General features: G+C 38.5%; 1 pseudogene; it reads right to left on the bottom strand.

The window, feature by feature from the left end:
* Nucleotides 1-12,553: 12,553 nt before the first annotated feature.
* LOC132366284 (E3 ubiquitin-protein ligase MARCHF2-like) lies at nucleotides 12,554-13,236 on the bottom strand (annotated as a pseudogene).
* Between the last annotated feature and the right edge of the window lie 2,109 nt (nucleotides 13,237-15,345).

Below are 15,345 nucleotides of genomic sequence, written 5' to 3' on the forward strand. Positions count from 1 at the left end.
GGTGCTTACTAGGTACCGGGAGCTATGGAGACTGTACAGGAAGTAAAAGTCTTGGTCCTAGTCTTAGGAAACTTAAAATTTCTGTAATGGTTATTTTCTTTCACAGTCAAGACATGTAAATATCTTGAAACAAACAAACAAAAAAAAACAGTCAAAACCCTTATGAATATCAGACCCCAATGATGAAATGCCAAAATGCATGACACAGTAATAAATGTAAAAGAGGATTGATATTCCTTAGTTCTAATGCAAAACTTCAGTGGTTTGAGTCTATTTTTATATTCTAAAAGAACATGTGAAAGATAATTCATTAGTTATCTTTATCAAAATGCTTCCTTTGTTAATATTTGATTTATAAACTTATTTGGGAAAATTTTCAATATTGAGCAAGGACAAAAAACATTTTAGCCCTACATTGAGAAATGAATAAAAATTCTCTCTCCACTTGTATGTAATTTACTTCTATGTAATTTATGTGAGTGAAGAGGAAGAACATAGGGAGGTTTAAATTAATTCTTCTTGAATCTGTGATATGTATAGTTTTCAAGGCTTTCTGCTGGGTTTTCACATTTCAAAACAAGGGACAAGTCCAAGATATAAACCATCTATTTCTTTTTTGTTTTGTTTTGCTTTATTTCTTTTTTTTTCACATCTTTATTGGAGTATAAATGCTTTACAATGTTGTTCTGTTAGTTTCTGCTGTACAATAAAGTGAATCAGCTATATGTATACATATAACCCCATATCCTCTCCCTCTTGCGTCTCCCTCCCACCCTCCCTATCTCACCCCTCTAGGTGGTCACAAAGCACCGAGCTGATCTCCCTGTGCTATGCGGCTGCTCCCCACTAGCTAGCTATTTTACATTTGGTAGTGTATATATGTCAATGCTACTCTCTCACTTCATCCCAGCTTACCCTTCCCCCTCCCTGTGTCCCCAAGTCCATTCTCTACATCTGCATCTTTATTCCTGCCCTGCCACTAGGTTCATCAGTACCGCTTTTTAAAATCCCATATATATGCATTAGCATACAGTATTTGTTTTTCTCCTTCTGACTTACTTCACTCTGTATGACAGATTCTAGGTCCATCCACCTCACTACAAATAACTCAATTTCATTTCTTTTTATGGCTGAGTAATATTCCATTGTATATATGTGCCACATCTTCTTTATCCATTCATCTATCAGTGGACACTTAGGTTGCTTCCATGTCCTGGCTATTGTAAATAGAGCTGCAATGAACATTGTGGTACATGACTCCTTTTGAATTATGGTTTTCTCAGGCTATATGCCCAGTAGTGGGATTGCTGAGTCATATGGTAGTTCTATTTTTAGTTTTTTATTTATTTTTTTTTTTTTTGCTTTATTTTTTTATTTTTTTTTTTTTTTTTTTTATTTTTAGTTTTTTAATGAACCTCCATACTGTTCTCCGTAGTGGCTGTATCAATTTACATTCCCACCAATAGCGGAGGAGGGATCCCTTTTCTCCACACCCTCTCCAGCATTTATTGTTTGTAGATTTTTTGATGATGGCCATTCTGATCGGTATGAGGTGATACCTCATTGTGGTTTTGATTTGCATTTCTCTAATGATTAGTGATGTTGAACATCTTTTCATGTATTTTTTGGCCATCTGTATGTCTTCTTTGGAGAAATGTCTATTTAGGTCTTCTGCCCATTTTTGGATTGGGTTGTTTGCTTTTGTGATGCTGAGCTGCATGAGTTGCTTATATATTTTGGAGATTAATCCTTTGTCAGTTGCTTCATTTGCAAATATTTTCTCCCATTCTGAGGGTTATCTTTTTGCCTTGTTTATGGTTTCCTTTGCTGTGCAAAAGCTTTTAAGTTTCATTAGGTCCCATTTGTTTATTTTTGTTTTTATCTTCCTTACTCTAGGAGGTGGGTCAAAAAGGATCTTGCTGTGATTTATGTCATTAGGGTGATCTGCCTATGTTTTCCTCTTAGTGTCTGGCCTTACATTTAGGTCTTTAATCCATTTTGGGTTTATTTTTGTGTATGGTGTTAGGGAGTGTTCTAATTTCATTCTTTTACATGTAGCTGTCCATTTTTCCCAGCACCACTTATTGAAGAGGCTCTCTTTTCTCCACTGTATATTCTTGCCTCCTTTGTCAAAGATTAGGTGACCATAGGTGCGTGGGTTTATCTCTGGGCTTTCTATCCTATTACATTGATCTATATTTCTGTTTTTCTGCCAATACCATACTGTCTTGATTAGTGTAGCTTTGTAGCATAGTCTGAAGTCAGGGAGCCTGATTCCTCCATCTCCATTTTTCTTTCTTAAGATTGCTTTGGCTATTTGGGGTCTTTTGTGTTTCCATACAAATTGTGAAATTTTTAATTCTAGTTCTGTGAAAAATGCCATGGGTAGCTTGATGGGGATTGCATTGAACCTGTAGATTGCTTTGGGTAGTGTAGTCATTTTCACAATATTGATTCTTCCAATCCAGGAGCATGGTATACCTCTCCATCTGTTTATGTTATCTTTGATTTCTTTCATCAGTGTTTTATAGTTTTCTGAGTACAGGTCTTTTGCCTCCTTAGGTAGGATTATTCCTAGGTATTTTAAACTTTTTGCTGCGATGGCAAATGGGACTGTTTCCTTAATTTCTCTTTCTGATCTTTCGTTCTTAGTGTATAAGAATGCAAGAGATTTCTGTGCATTAATTTTGTATCCTGCAACCTTACCAAATTCATTGATTAGTTCTAGTAGTTTTCTGGTGGCATCTTTAGGATTTTCTATGTATAGTATCATGTCGTTGGCAAGCAGTGACAATTTTACTTCTTTTCCAATTTCTTTTTCTTCTCTGACTTCTGTGGCTAGGACTTCCAATACTATGTAATAATAGTGGCGAGTGTGGACATCCTCGTCTTGTTCCAGATCTTAGAGGAAATGCTTTCAGTTTTTCACCATTGAGAATGATGTTTGCTGTGGGTTTGTCATATATGGCTTTTAATTTGTGGAGGTAGGTTCCCTCTATGCCCACTTTCTGGAGAGTTTTTATCATAAATCGGTGTTGAATTTTGTCAAAAGCTTTTTCTGCATCTATTGAGCTGATCATATGGTTTTTATTCCTTAATTTGTTAATGTGGTGTATCACATTAATTGATTTGCATATATTGAAGAATCCTTGCATCCCCGGGATAAATCCCACTTGTTCATGGTGTGTGATCCTTTTAATGTGTTGTTGGATTCTGTTTGCTAGTATTTTGTTGAGGATTTTTGCATCTATGTTCATCAGTGATGTTGCTCTATAATGTTCTTTTTTTGTGATATCTTTGTCTGGTTTTAGTAACAGGGTGATGGTGGCCTTGTAGAATGAATTTGAGAGTGTTCCTCCCTCTGCAGTTTTTCGGAAGAGTTTGAGAAGGATAGGTGTTAACTGTTCTCTAAATATTTGATAGAATTCGCCTCTGAAGCCATCTGGTCCTGGACTTTTGTTTGTTGGAAGATTTTTAATTACAGTTTCAATTTCATTACCTGTGATTGGTCTGTTTATATTTTCTAGTTCTTCCTGGTTCAATCTTGGAAGGTTATACCTTTCTAAGAATTTGTCCATTTCTTCCAGGTTGTCCATTTTATTGGCATAGAGCTGCTTGTAGTAGTCTCTTAGGATGCTTTGTATTTCTGCAGTGTCTGTTGTAACTTCTCCTTTTTCATTTCTAATTTTACTGATTTGAGTCCTCTCCCTTTTTTTCTTGATGCGTCTGGCTAAAAGTTTATCAGTTTTGTTTATCTTCCTAAAGAACCAGCTTTTAGTTTTATTGATCTTTGCTATTGTTTTCTTTGTCTCTATTTCATTTATTTCTGCTCTGATCATTAAGATTTCTTTCCTTCTACTAACTTTGGGTTTTCTTTGTTCTTCTTTTTCTAGTTGCTTTAGGTGTAAGGTTAGATTGTTTGAGTTTTTTTTGTTTCTTGAGGTGAGCTTGAATTGCTATGAACTTCCCTCTTACAGCTGCTTTTGCTGCATCCCATAGGTTTTGGATCATCGTGTTTTCATTGTCATTTGTCTCTAGGTATTTTTTGATTTCCTCTTTGATTTCTTCAGTGATCTCTTGGTTATTTAGCAGCACACTGTTTAGCCTCCGTGTGTTTGTGTTTTTTTCCTTTTTGCCCTGTAATTGATTTCTAATCTCATAGCACCGTGGTCAGAAAAGATGCTAGATATGATTTCAGTTTTCTTAAATTTTCCAAGGCTTGATTTGTGACCCAAGATGTGATCTATTCTGGAGAATATTCCATATGCACTTGAGAAGAAAGTGTATTCTTCTGCTTTCCTGGTGGAATGTCCTAAAAATATCAATTAAGTCTAACTTGTCTATTGTGTCATTTAAAGCTTGTGTTTCCTTATTTATTTTCTGTCTGGATGATCTGTCTATTGGTGTAAGTGGGGTGTTAAATTCCCCCACTATTATTGTGTTACTGTCGATTTCTCCTTTTATGGCTGTTAGCATTTGCCTTATGTATTGAGGTGCTCCTATGTTGGGTGCATAAATATTTATAATTTTTACGTTTTCTTCTCGGATTGATCTCTTGATCATTATGTAGTGTCTTTCCTTATCTGTTGTAACAGTCTTCATTTTAAACTCTATTGCTACTCCAGCTTTCTTATGATTTCCATTTGCATGGAATATCTTTTTCCATCCCCTCACTTTCAGTCTGTATGTGTCCCTAGGTCTGAAGTGGGTTTCTTGTAGGCAGTATATATAAGGGTCTTGTTTTTGTATCCATTCAGCCACTCTGTGCCTTTTGGTTGGAGCATTTAATCCATTTACGTTCAAGATGATTATTGATATGTATGTTCCTATTACCATTTTCTTAATTGATTTGGGTTTGTTTTTGTGGGTCTTTTTCTTGTCTTGTGCTTCCTGCTTAGAGAAGTTCCTTTAGCATTGGTTGTAAAGCTGGTTTGGTGGTGCTGAATTCTCATAGCTTTTGCTTGTCTGTAAAGCTTTTGATTTCTCCATCAAATCTGAGTGAGATCCTTGCCGGGTAGAGTAATCTTGGTTGTAGGTTTTTCCCTTTCATCACTTTAAATATGTCCTGCCACTCCCTTTTGGCCTGCAGAGTTTCTGCTGAAAGATCAGCTTTTAACCTTATGGGGATTCTCTTCTATGTTATTTGTTGCTTTTCCCTTGCTGTGTTTAATATTTTTTCTTTGTATTTAATTTTTGCTAGTTTGATTAATATGTGTCTCGGCATGTTTGTCTTCGGGTTTATCCTGTATGGGACTGTCTGCGCTTCCTGCACTTGATTGACTATTTCCTTTCCCATGTTAGGGAAGTTTTCGACTATAATCTCTTCAAATATTTTCTCAGACCCTTTCTTTCTCTTCTTCTTCTGGGACCCCTATAATTCGAATGTTGGTGCATTTAATGTTGTCCCAGAGGTTTCTGAGACTGTCCTCAATTATTTTCATTCTTTTTTCTTTATTCTGCTCCCTGCCAGTTATTTCCACCATTTTATCTTCCAGCTCACTTATCTGTTCTTCTGCCTCCATTATTCTGCTATTGATTCCTTCTAGAGTATTTTTAATTTCAGTTATTGTGTTGTTCATCATTGTTTGTTTGCTCTTTAGTTCTTCTAGAGCCTTGTTAAATCTTTCTTGTATTTTCTCCATTCTGTTCCCGAGATTTTGGATCATCTTTACTATCATTACTCTGAATTCTTTTTCAGGTAAGTTGCGTATTTTGTCTTCATTTTTTTGGTCTTATAGGTTTTTACCTTGCTCCTTTGTCTGTAACATATTTTTTTGTCATTTCATTTTTTTTTTTTTGATGGGTGGGGCTGTATTCCTGTCTTACTGGTTGTTTGGCCTGAGTGGTCCAGCACTGGAGTGTGCAGGCAGTTAGATAGAGCCAGGTCTTGGTGCTGAGATAAGGACCTTTGGGATGCCTCACTCCGATTAATATTCCCTGGGGTCTGAGTTTCTCTGTTAGTCCAGCAGTTTGGACTTGGAGCTCCCACCACAGGAGCTCGGCCTGACCTCCAGCCTGGAAACCAAGATCCTGCAATCCATGTGGCGTGGCAAAAAAAAAAAGAAAAAGAAAAACAGGAGCAACACAATAACAAAGAATAAAAAACAAAATAAAATTAGAAAGATAAAAAAATATATTAGGAAAAATATAAATATAATTGAAAAAACTGGTTGCTTGGGGTTCCTCCCACCCCCTTAGGTGTCCATGGCCCCCCCACCAGTGCCTGGCAGGTGCTTTGTGTGGAGACGCGAATTCCACATCTTCCTAGTCCACCATCTTGACTCTGCCCTCCCATCTATTTCTTCTAATCACATCTTAGCATGTTAGTAATTTAGTCTGATTCCTGATATGAGGGAATTGCTAGAGGTTGATTTGAGAGGTAGCAGGGAAGCAAATCGATCTCTGGCTGTTGTTTTTGTTAAGTCTTATATTTATTTTCAGAAGTATCTGCAAACTTTAGACAACTTGTTTTAGTTTTGCCATCCTCAATGTTCTGTTTTATTCAGTCTCACTCAAGTCCAAAGTCAACCACTTCTATTGTGCTTGTTTTTGGTCAGATAAGATTGTCAAGTAAGGAAGGGTTTATCTCTAGACCTCAAATCTCCTTTTCCCATAAACATACACACATACCACTCATATACCAAGAGATGATTTTAGCATTTAATGATTTTCTCTCCTACACCACTCCTGAAACCTTCCCTAAGGAAAAGAGCTCATTAATTTACTTCCAGTAATATATTATTGCCTGAAAAATCCAAATTTCTACTATTGAATCACTAGATTTGAATTATGCTCCTTAGGACAAGGATTTTGTCTCTTTTACTCACTGCTGTATCTTCAGTGAATAGGGCAATGACTGGCATATAATATATACTCAATAAATGTTTGTTGAATGAACGCATGCATTGAAGATAAGGTCTTCAGCCAAACTAATTGAACAGCTGCTGGCATCAGGGGAAATTTTTAATTTCTATCTTTTTTCCTGTCCCTGAAATACCTCTCTCAAAGCTGCTTCCAGTTTTATATAGGGTCATACATGTAGCGTCCTTCCCTTCCTTACTTCCTTATCCTGATAGTAAAGAGTAGAAATCTTCACCTCTACCTGAATCTATACGCAAACATTGGAAACCCCTCTGGGAATACTAGAAATGCAGTGTGTTAGGTGAGTTTTGGCAAAGACTGAATTGCTAATCTTCTGAATTCCCCAGCCCCACCAAGCCTTCAACTGCTGAGGATTAGGCCCTTGCTCAGCACAGAAAAACCTCTGTGGGGTGCATGAGATTGACAAAAGAAAAGTAACTCTGTGGCCCTCCTAGGACCACCTATTAGAGTCTTCAAACTATTTAATTAACTGCACTGCAAAGGGACCACACTGAGGCAGAGGAAGTGGGATTTAAGTATTTCTTTTTGTGCCACTGGTTCTTCACTCCTGAATCAGAGGAGCCTAAGGGAAGGAAGTGTCAAGAAATCTCGTGGTGTTGATCCAACCAGTTGTATGAGAGGAACTCTTACTATTGTTGTGTAAGTGGCAGTAAACAGTCATGGGACTGGCGCGCACTCACAAACTCACAAAGCAGTCCTTTATTTTCCTACTGATTTCTGGGACTAAATTCCCCCTCCTGCACCACCGCAGGACCTCCAAGAAACAGAGATACTAACATTCAAGTTCAGTGTTTTCTGGCTCAGATTACAGCCATGTAAGCCAAGTTTTCTTTTCCATAACAAATTCTAATCTTGAGTGTCTATTCATCTTAATACACCACACACACACACACACACACACATGCGCGCGCGCGCACGCGCGCGCGCACGCGCATATTTATGAGCCCATGGAGTTAAGCCTTCTGCCCAAGCTACCTTTTAGCCAGTTACTGACATTCTCCCTCCCCTTGCACTGTCTGAGAATTGACAGCAGGAACTCTTAAATGAAACCATTTCACACACACAGTGGAAAGCCTTGAAGTCCCTGAGTGTCTGTGTCTGCTTTTGTCAAGGGGAACACAGCATGTTTGTAAACATGTGGCATGGAAAGAAGATTCAGGCAATGACAGCAAGCCTGTGGCCCACTGATTTCCTGTTTGTCTCTGACAGTGTGTTACCCATAGCAACTGATGGGGAAATAATCTCTGAGAGAATAGTCAACACTCCTTTTCCTTATTATAAATTCCGAGTTTGGCAAGTAAGGTAAAATAAAACCTTCTAAGTGCATTCTTAATTGCAGGAATTTTGTATACCCCTCTTCTTGTCTTCATTCACTTCCCTCTTTCCTTCTCTCTCAAGAAAGGAGAAAAAGAGAGATAGAGAGGGAGTGGGAGAGACGTAGAGAGAGGAGGAGAGGGAGAGGGAGATGGAGGAGAGAGAGAGGAGAGGGAATTCTGCTTCAATATTTTGATCCGCTGAAAACTGTACTGCATTGAGTTTATATAGGAGAAACTTTTGAAAAAGATCACATGGTACCTGCAGCGCTACAACAAATAAGCTCCACCTCCGCATCATAAAAAGTGGCATAGCTGGGTAGATCAGTGTACCTTGGATGCCTTTTATTTCTCATATAGACAGACAGAAACAAGTCACATAAACCCATTCATTCATTTGGTTGGCACTTGCCGTGTAGGAAGCACTGTGGTCACGTACATTATTGTATCCCCTTTGCAGTAGAGTTTAACCCACCGGGAAACAGAACATGAAGAGGTGAGGTAACTTGCCCTTGGTCACACTCTGGCAGATTCGGGACCTGGTCTGTTGGATTCCAAAGCTGGCATGGTACCCATACTATGAAGTGTCTCCATACAGAGATGCCTAGTGTCTGAGGTAGAGCAGAAATTAGATAACACAGATTTTGAAGGGAATAAACCGACATAAGGAAATTATCACTGAGAAAACTGAGCAATTAAATACTTGACTGTCTTGTTCACTGCTTTTTTAATGACAGGCAAGAAAAAAAATTTAGTCAGAGGGTGATGGCTAATGACCTTTCAGAATCTAGCACACGTATTTAGTGTAAAATGGAACGAGTATTCAGTAAATAATCATTTGACTCATTTTTATATTTATATTCATAGTCACACAAAACAGTGAGCAAAATCTAATTTTGGAGTAGTGATTTTCAGACTACTGTGTCATTAAACATTTTATATTATCCATCTCATGGCAGCCATTACTTAACAAATGGCAGCCAAAAAGACTTTACCTATATGTCAGTTTCCTCCTAGTATATGTCATGTCTTTGCAGAAGTCCTCAAACAATATTACCTTATATATTTTGGCCTATTTGATAGCTGCTATTTGTACTTTTTTTTTTTTTCTTACCATCAAAGGGTTATCTTCATATTCTGAAAACTGCTCAAATTTTTCATTATGCTGGTCAAACACTTAAACATTTTATTAGTTAATGGGCCATTTGCTCTACAACCTCAGCTGTAGGTAGTACCTTTTAAGTTTTTTAAAATTATTAAAAATTTAATTTGGGGAATTTATCCTTATATTAGAATCCACTGAATTTTAAAAAATATTACCATTCCTTCATAAAAATCTTTTCTTAGTATTATTAACATTACCATTCATAGTTTATATTGCTATAATACATGTTACTAAAATCAACTCAGGTCATTAATTATATGTTACATAACCAAAGAATGTCTATCAGAATGTATCTTAATTTCTACCCATATTAGTACTCTAAATTTTACATAAATCTGTAGCTTCATTAGTTTGTTAAATTTAGCAGAGGCAAATTGACCATGATTTAGCCTTTCGCTTACACAGGCTTCTTCCCAGAAGGATTCCTAGAAACATTCACAAATCCTTAATAATTTCTGTGATATTTGCCTTGGTAAGACATTTTAACCACAATTGATTAAGACTGCTGTTTCCTTCCATCTCAACTTTCCCCCCAATGTCAGGCAATGTTGGAGTGGCCACAAACATATTTGGAATCTGGCTAAAGAAAAGTTACCTTGAGGATACTTTGTGTTTGTGTTTAGTGGGATAGATTTATGTGGTTCATGGTCCCTTAAGTGTTCAGGTAAATAATCGCTAACAATATGGATGCAGAGATGACTTCCGGGAATCCTCTTAATGCTCCTTGACTCAAAGGGACAGAGTTAGAGGTCCTTTGATTGTGGCCAATTCAAAGAGCATCGTGACTACACTGCTTATGGAAACTTGAACTGCCCTAAAATTGTAAGGTCTTATATGAGAGACATTAAGTAGAGATTTCTCCCTGTATTTGACAGCAATCTTTATAATGTTATTAACAGTGATATATGGAACTAAGAGAAATTTTTAAACTATCAAAAAACCCATCTTCAACTATGCTAAAACAGAGACTAAATTATCTTCCTATTCTCTCCAGAAAATATTACAAAATTATTGTCATATAAAGAGTACATCAAAAAATTAGGGACAGACAATAAAGTAATAAAACTATTATGCTTTGGGGGGGATTTTGATGCTTATTGTATTTGTAATCTTGGAAAAATTGGGGCCTTATTGTGACTCTTTTCTTTACATATAACTAATCTTGCATTTGCAAGTTTGTGTTATCTTTCTTTAAGGTATCTCCAATTGTATAATCTTCCATACCTGCAAAACCTGGATTCAACCCTACATGACAGGAAACCAAAATAATTCAACATATTTTCCTAAGAAGATTACATATTTATTTCAAATTAAATTTGGTTACCAAAAATAAAGCTTTTTTTAAAATTTTCCCTCTTTATTTTAATAGAATTTATCAAGATGAAGGACATTTATATAGTTGCTCTTCATATAGCACTTCTGTTATGTTGCTTCATAGCCTGGCAAACTAATCCAAACAAATGGGTTAGAAATTTTCAAAGAAAGACTCAGTATTGCTATCTGTTAAGTGGGTAATAAGTTAGATTGCCTACTTTCACCTCCCTCTGGTCTCTTTGGTTATGCATTTTGCTACATGAGAAAAAAGACAAATATCTGTCACAAAAAATATACAGTAGTATAGTATGATATATATTAACTTAGGACAGGTTTCCAGTTTCTCTGTGGTTTAACGTTTTCAAAAATAATGTGGGACATGGGACTTCCCTGGCAGTCCAGTGGTTAAGACTTCACCTTCCAATGCAGGGGATGCGGGTTCGACCCCTGGTCAGGGAGCTAAGATCCCACATGCCTCACAGCCAAAAACCCAAAAAAACATAAAACAGAAGCAATATTGTAACAAATTCAATAAAGACTTTAAAAATGGTCCACATAAAAAAAAAATCTTTAAAAAGAAGAAAAATAATGTGGGACAATTGATACATGCCTCACAGGGGAGCTTAGAGGGTTAGTAACATAATACCAATATAAAAGGCTTAGAAGAAAAGTGGCCCCTAAGAGTGAGGTAGAATTATACATGATGTGTCCTGAGCAAATTGGATTATTCCAGAATGGCTATAGGCCCTAGTTTCATGAATAATCCTTTAAAAGCAAAGAGATAAATCCTGGAGGTTAAGTTACAGCTTGATGAAATATTTGAAATGACCAAATTTGGAATTCAGACTTTGTTGTACTTCAGAGATATGGAAGAGCTGCAACTACCATTTCTTACAACTTGTCCAGAATAATGTCTTATTATTCTCTCCTCTCTCCATAAATTGGTGTTTATTAGGCTAAGCAACTTTTTACATAAGTTCTGCAGGCATATACGGTGGCTGCTACCAGATAAAAGGGGTGAAGACATTTTAATGCACCGCTGGTCATGGCCTTAAATTCTTCATCATTTCTATTTCTTTCCTACCCATCCAATATCTTTTAAAATAACAAAGCACAGCAGTTAACATTTTAAACATTTACTCATATTACTTATGTATTATAAAGTGATAATACTGAGAACAAATTTCAAAGAAGTAAAATTTTTCAGTACATATTAATTCTTACCAACTATTGCAAATTTAAATCTTGTTCTAACTCATTCAAAGAATTTTCCTAAATTCAAAGTCATTCACTGACACTCTATGGACTCCCAGAACTAATACTTTGGTGCTTGAGAACAACCTGGATAGAAATAGCCCTCACAGAAAGCTCTCTTTAAATTTTTTTGGGAGAATAAGTTTTATCTTATATAAATACCACTCACAACTGATCAGAAGCTTTTTTTTTTTTTCCCCAGCAAGGTCTCCTTTTATTCATTGGGGTGGGTTTTTGAAATGCGGTGCAATTTACAGAAGGTGTCAGGAAAGCAAGCCTGCGGTGCCGGGAAGCGCAAGAGGCTTGTGTAACTTCCCCGCCTGATGGGCACCCTCATCTCACCTGTGGCCACACCTGCTGGCCTGGACGGGGCCAAGTGGACCTTAGAATGAGATCTGGGTACCTGCTCCGTCGGAAGCTCACGACCACGTCCATCTGCCCTCCTTATGTACAACGGTGCGCAAAAATATCTGAAAATATCTTCACACAGGGTCACAAAATAGGCTCTGCTTGGCATCTTTCGGCCTAAGAAGCGTTCTAGCCATGCAGGAAGGGTCAAGCAGTTTCCGTCCTTCCAAACGCCGGGGCATCACCAGCTGCCTCTGCCCCTGCCAGCCCGGCCTTCTCACGGCGTCTCCTCCGCCGCCGCCTTCTTCAGGAGTCCAGACGCCAGCGAGCTGAGCTGGGTGCCTCGAAGCCATGCATATCCGGGCTCTTCAGCGCACTTTCTCCACTCAGAGCACAGCTGGACTTGGCAGCGGAAGGAGACTGACGTCAGAGGCTGTAAGCGGCGAAGTGGCCCAGGGTGAGGCGTGAGTCCCTGGCCTCGAGGCGGAGGTGGAGCCGGAAGTAGCCCACGCCCCGCGTCGGCCCTGCCAGCCAAGATGGCGGCCAGCGGCGTCAAGAGCTGGAAGCGGGCCTGGTCGCAACAGAGCGTCTGCTCCTTTGTGCGAGGCCCTGGGGCCTTCAAACCGTCTGTGAGGGGCTGTGCCACTTCTCCGCCACAAACACCGTGTGGCAGAGCTCCAGCAGCTGGTGGTGGACGAGGAGAGCCACCTTTCTGGACAGCTCTCGTGCACTGGGCCCAGCGGGCCGGTGGAGCCTGCAGAGACCGCAAGCTCTCTCTCTTCGCTCCGTTCCGGCAGATCCGTAGAAGGGCCCGTCTTTTGGCACGTCCAAGGCCTGGATGCCGGTTGAGAGGAGCAGGCCACCTCTTGAAGTCACCTGCACATACTGGGGTAGCCTGAGGCTCTTGGCCTCCACAACCATGGAAAAGGCAGGGCTGCCGGAGCAGTCGCTCTTCCTCATGGATGCCGGGAGCCTCGTGTCTTCAAGGCCTGACGCCCATGGTCCTAGGAGCCTGAGCCGTGGCCGGTTGCCCACGCACGTCCCTCTTCTCCAGGTCCACTCTGGCTGCGACGAGTCCCTAGCACCGCTGCGGCTCCTCCACCTGCGTCCAGACACCAGTTAAGTATGCAAAGCGGTAAGTTATTGCAATACATTGAGCTAATGCAGCAGCCTTCATAGTTGAAGCTGTGAGGCGTTGGGTTGGTGCTTTTCACCTAAAACTAACATGCTTTTTTAGGACTAGCTCTTAGTTCACCTAGACAGGATTTCCAAATTTTTACAGCTTTCTGTTCCATGTGGCCTCAGTAGAAGAAAAGTATTCACCTCAGTTTATAAATCTTTTCAGGAGGCAATACCATACCCTACATTTGCCCAAACCTCTCAGAGAGTCTCTTTAAGGTTAAAAAAAAAAAAGTATTTTTTTCCTCTAATTTCTCTGTTTTTCTAAGAGATTCCTATCCTTTAAAATGACCAGCTGGCATAAAAGATAATATATACTAAAGTACTTTCTTTTATAAGTTTTTCAGGCTTCTGCTATTTCATAACTATTCCTTTCCAGAACCTTCTGGCACCAATTTACTTCTTAAGGGAACCTTAGATTTTTATCATAGCCTTTATTTTAAAGATGACTTGAACAGCAAACTCAAGTTTTGAAGAGTTTATATAAGTTTCCTCGCTTAACTAAAGAGCCCATAGTCTAAACAGAAACTCAAATACAAAGGCTCTCTTGATAACCAGAAAAATGATATTGCTGGAAATTGTTTAAATTCTACTGATAATGCAACCCATTCCCAGCAAAACAAAATGAATGTTCATATGGATATTTTGTTATGAAAATAGGTTTCCTTTTGTTTTCCCTGGTATTTATTGTTTTGGCAGCTCTTGGTAAGAGAAGCACAGCTACATCTATGGATATAATTTTCTTTGATGTAAATTTCTCTTCTGTTATTTCCCTTACCTCCTATTTGCAATTTTGTGTTGCTTTATGGAGCATCTGTGATGCTGTTAACTTTATTTCTTCAAACAAATAGGGTCATTTAGTCTAGATCTGCTCCAATAGCTTAAAAAGCCCCATTAAACACCCAGGTATTCCTAATTAAAGCAAATACCGAACTCTTAAAGGGCCATTGGAAAATTCCACTGATGTTTGACACTGTGGGCAAATCAGCAATGAGGGCTTCTGCTTAAGCTTCTTTAAACTACAAAGGCATTTCTTAGAATGTGAGCCAGGTACTTAACTGGTGCAACTTTTCCGAAGAATTCCAGAAGTAACTCTTAGTTTCTTGAGTTGATAAATCAAAAGCTATAAATAAGACCTTATCTTAGGAAATTATTTCTGGACGCTTACTGCACAATATTTTGTTGTACAAACAAACAAACAGTTTTGAAGGAAAAAACATCCTGAATACGAACAAACCTTAGTGTGAGTATTGAAAATGGTCTATCCTGAAACTCTTAAAAGAGCAGCATCTCAACCGGTATATTGATACAAGTAAACATGACCTCTGGCATAATCCTGGTTATACTCCCATTAATGGAGACAGCCAGTTGCTTTTGAATCACCTCTTCACTTAAGGTAATCATGAATATTGCCAGAGAATAATGTTTCTCTTCGGGATGTTAACAAGTTTTCCCCCAAATGTAGAAAACCTGATTGCTGGAAAGGCATGTGCTGATATAATTAAATGCCATTTTTCTTCAACGTAGGTCTATTTCAAAGTAACAATTAAAATGATTGTAACAAAAATGTGCACACACACAATACCAAAGTAAAAATATATAAAAAAGAGTGGCTTTGTCGGTTTGGGCTGGTATAACTAAGTACTATAGACCAGGTGGCTTATAAACATCAGAAATTTATTTCTCACAGTTCTGGATATTGGAAGTCCAAGATTAAGGTGTCAGCATGGTTGAGTTCTTCAGAGGGTCTTCTTACAGATTACAGAGTGCCAACTTCTTGTGTCTTCACATGGCAAGCAGAGAAGGGGGGCAGGTTCTCTCATGACTCTTATAAGGGCACCAATCCCATTCACGAGGGCTCCATCATCATGCCCTCATCTAATCCTAATT

The sequence above is a fragment of the Balaenoptera ricei genome, chromosome 5, assembly GCF_028023285.1.
Source record: "Balaenoptera ricei isolate mBalRic1 chromosome 5, mBalRic1.hap2, whole genome shotgun sequence".
Lineage (NCBI taxonomy): Eukaryota > Metazoa > Chordata > Mammalia > Artiodactyla > Balaenopteridae > Balaenoptera > Balaenoptera ricei.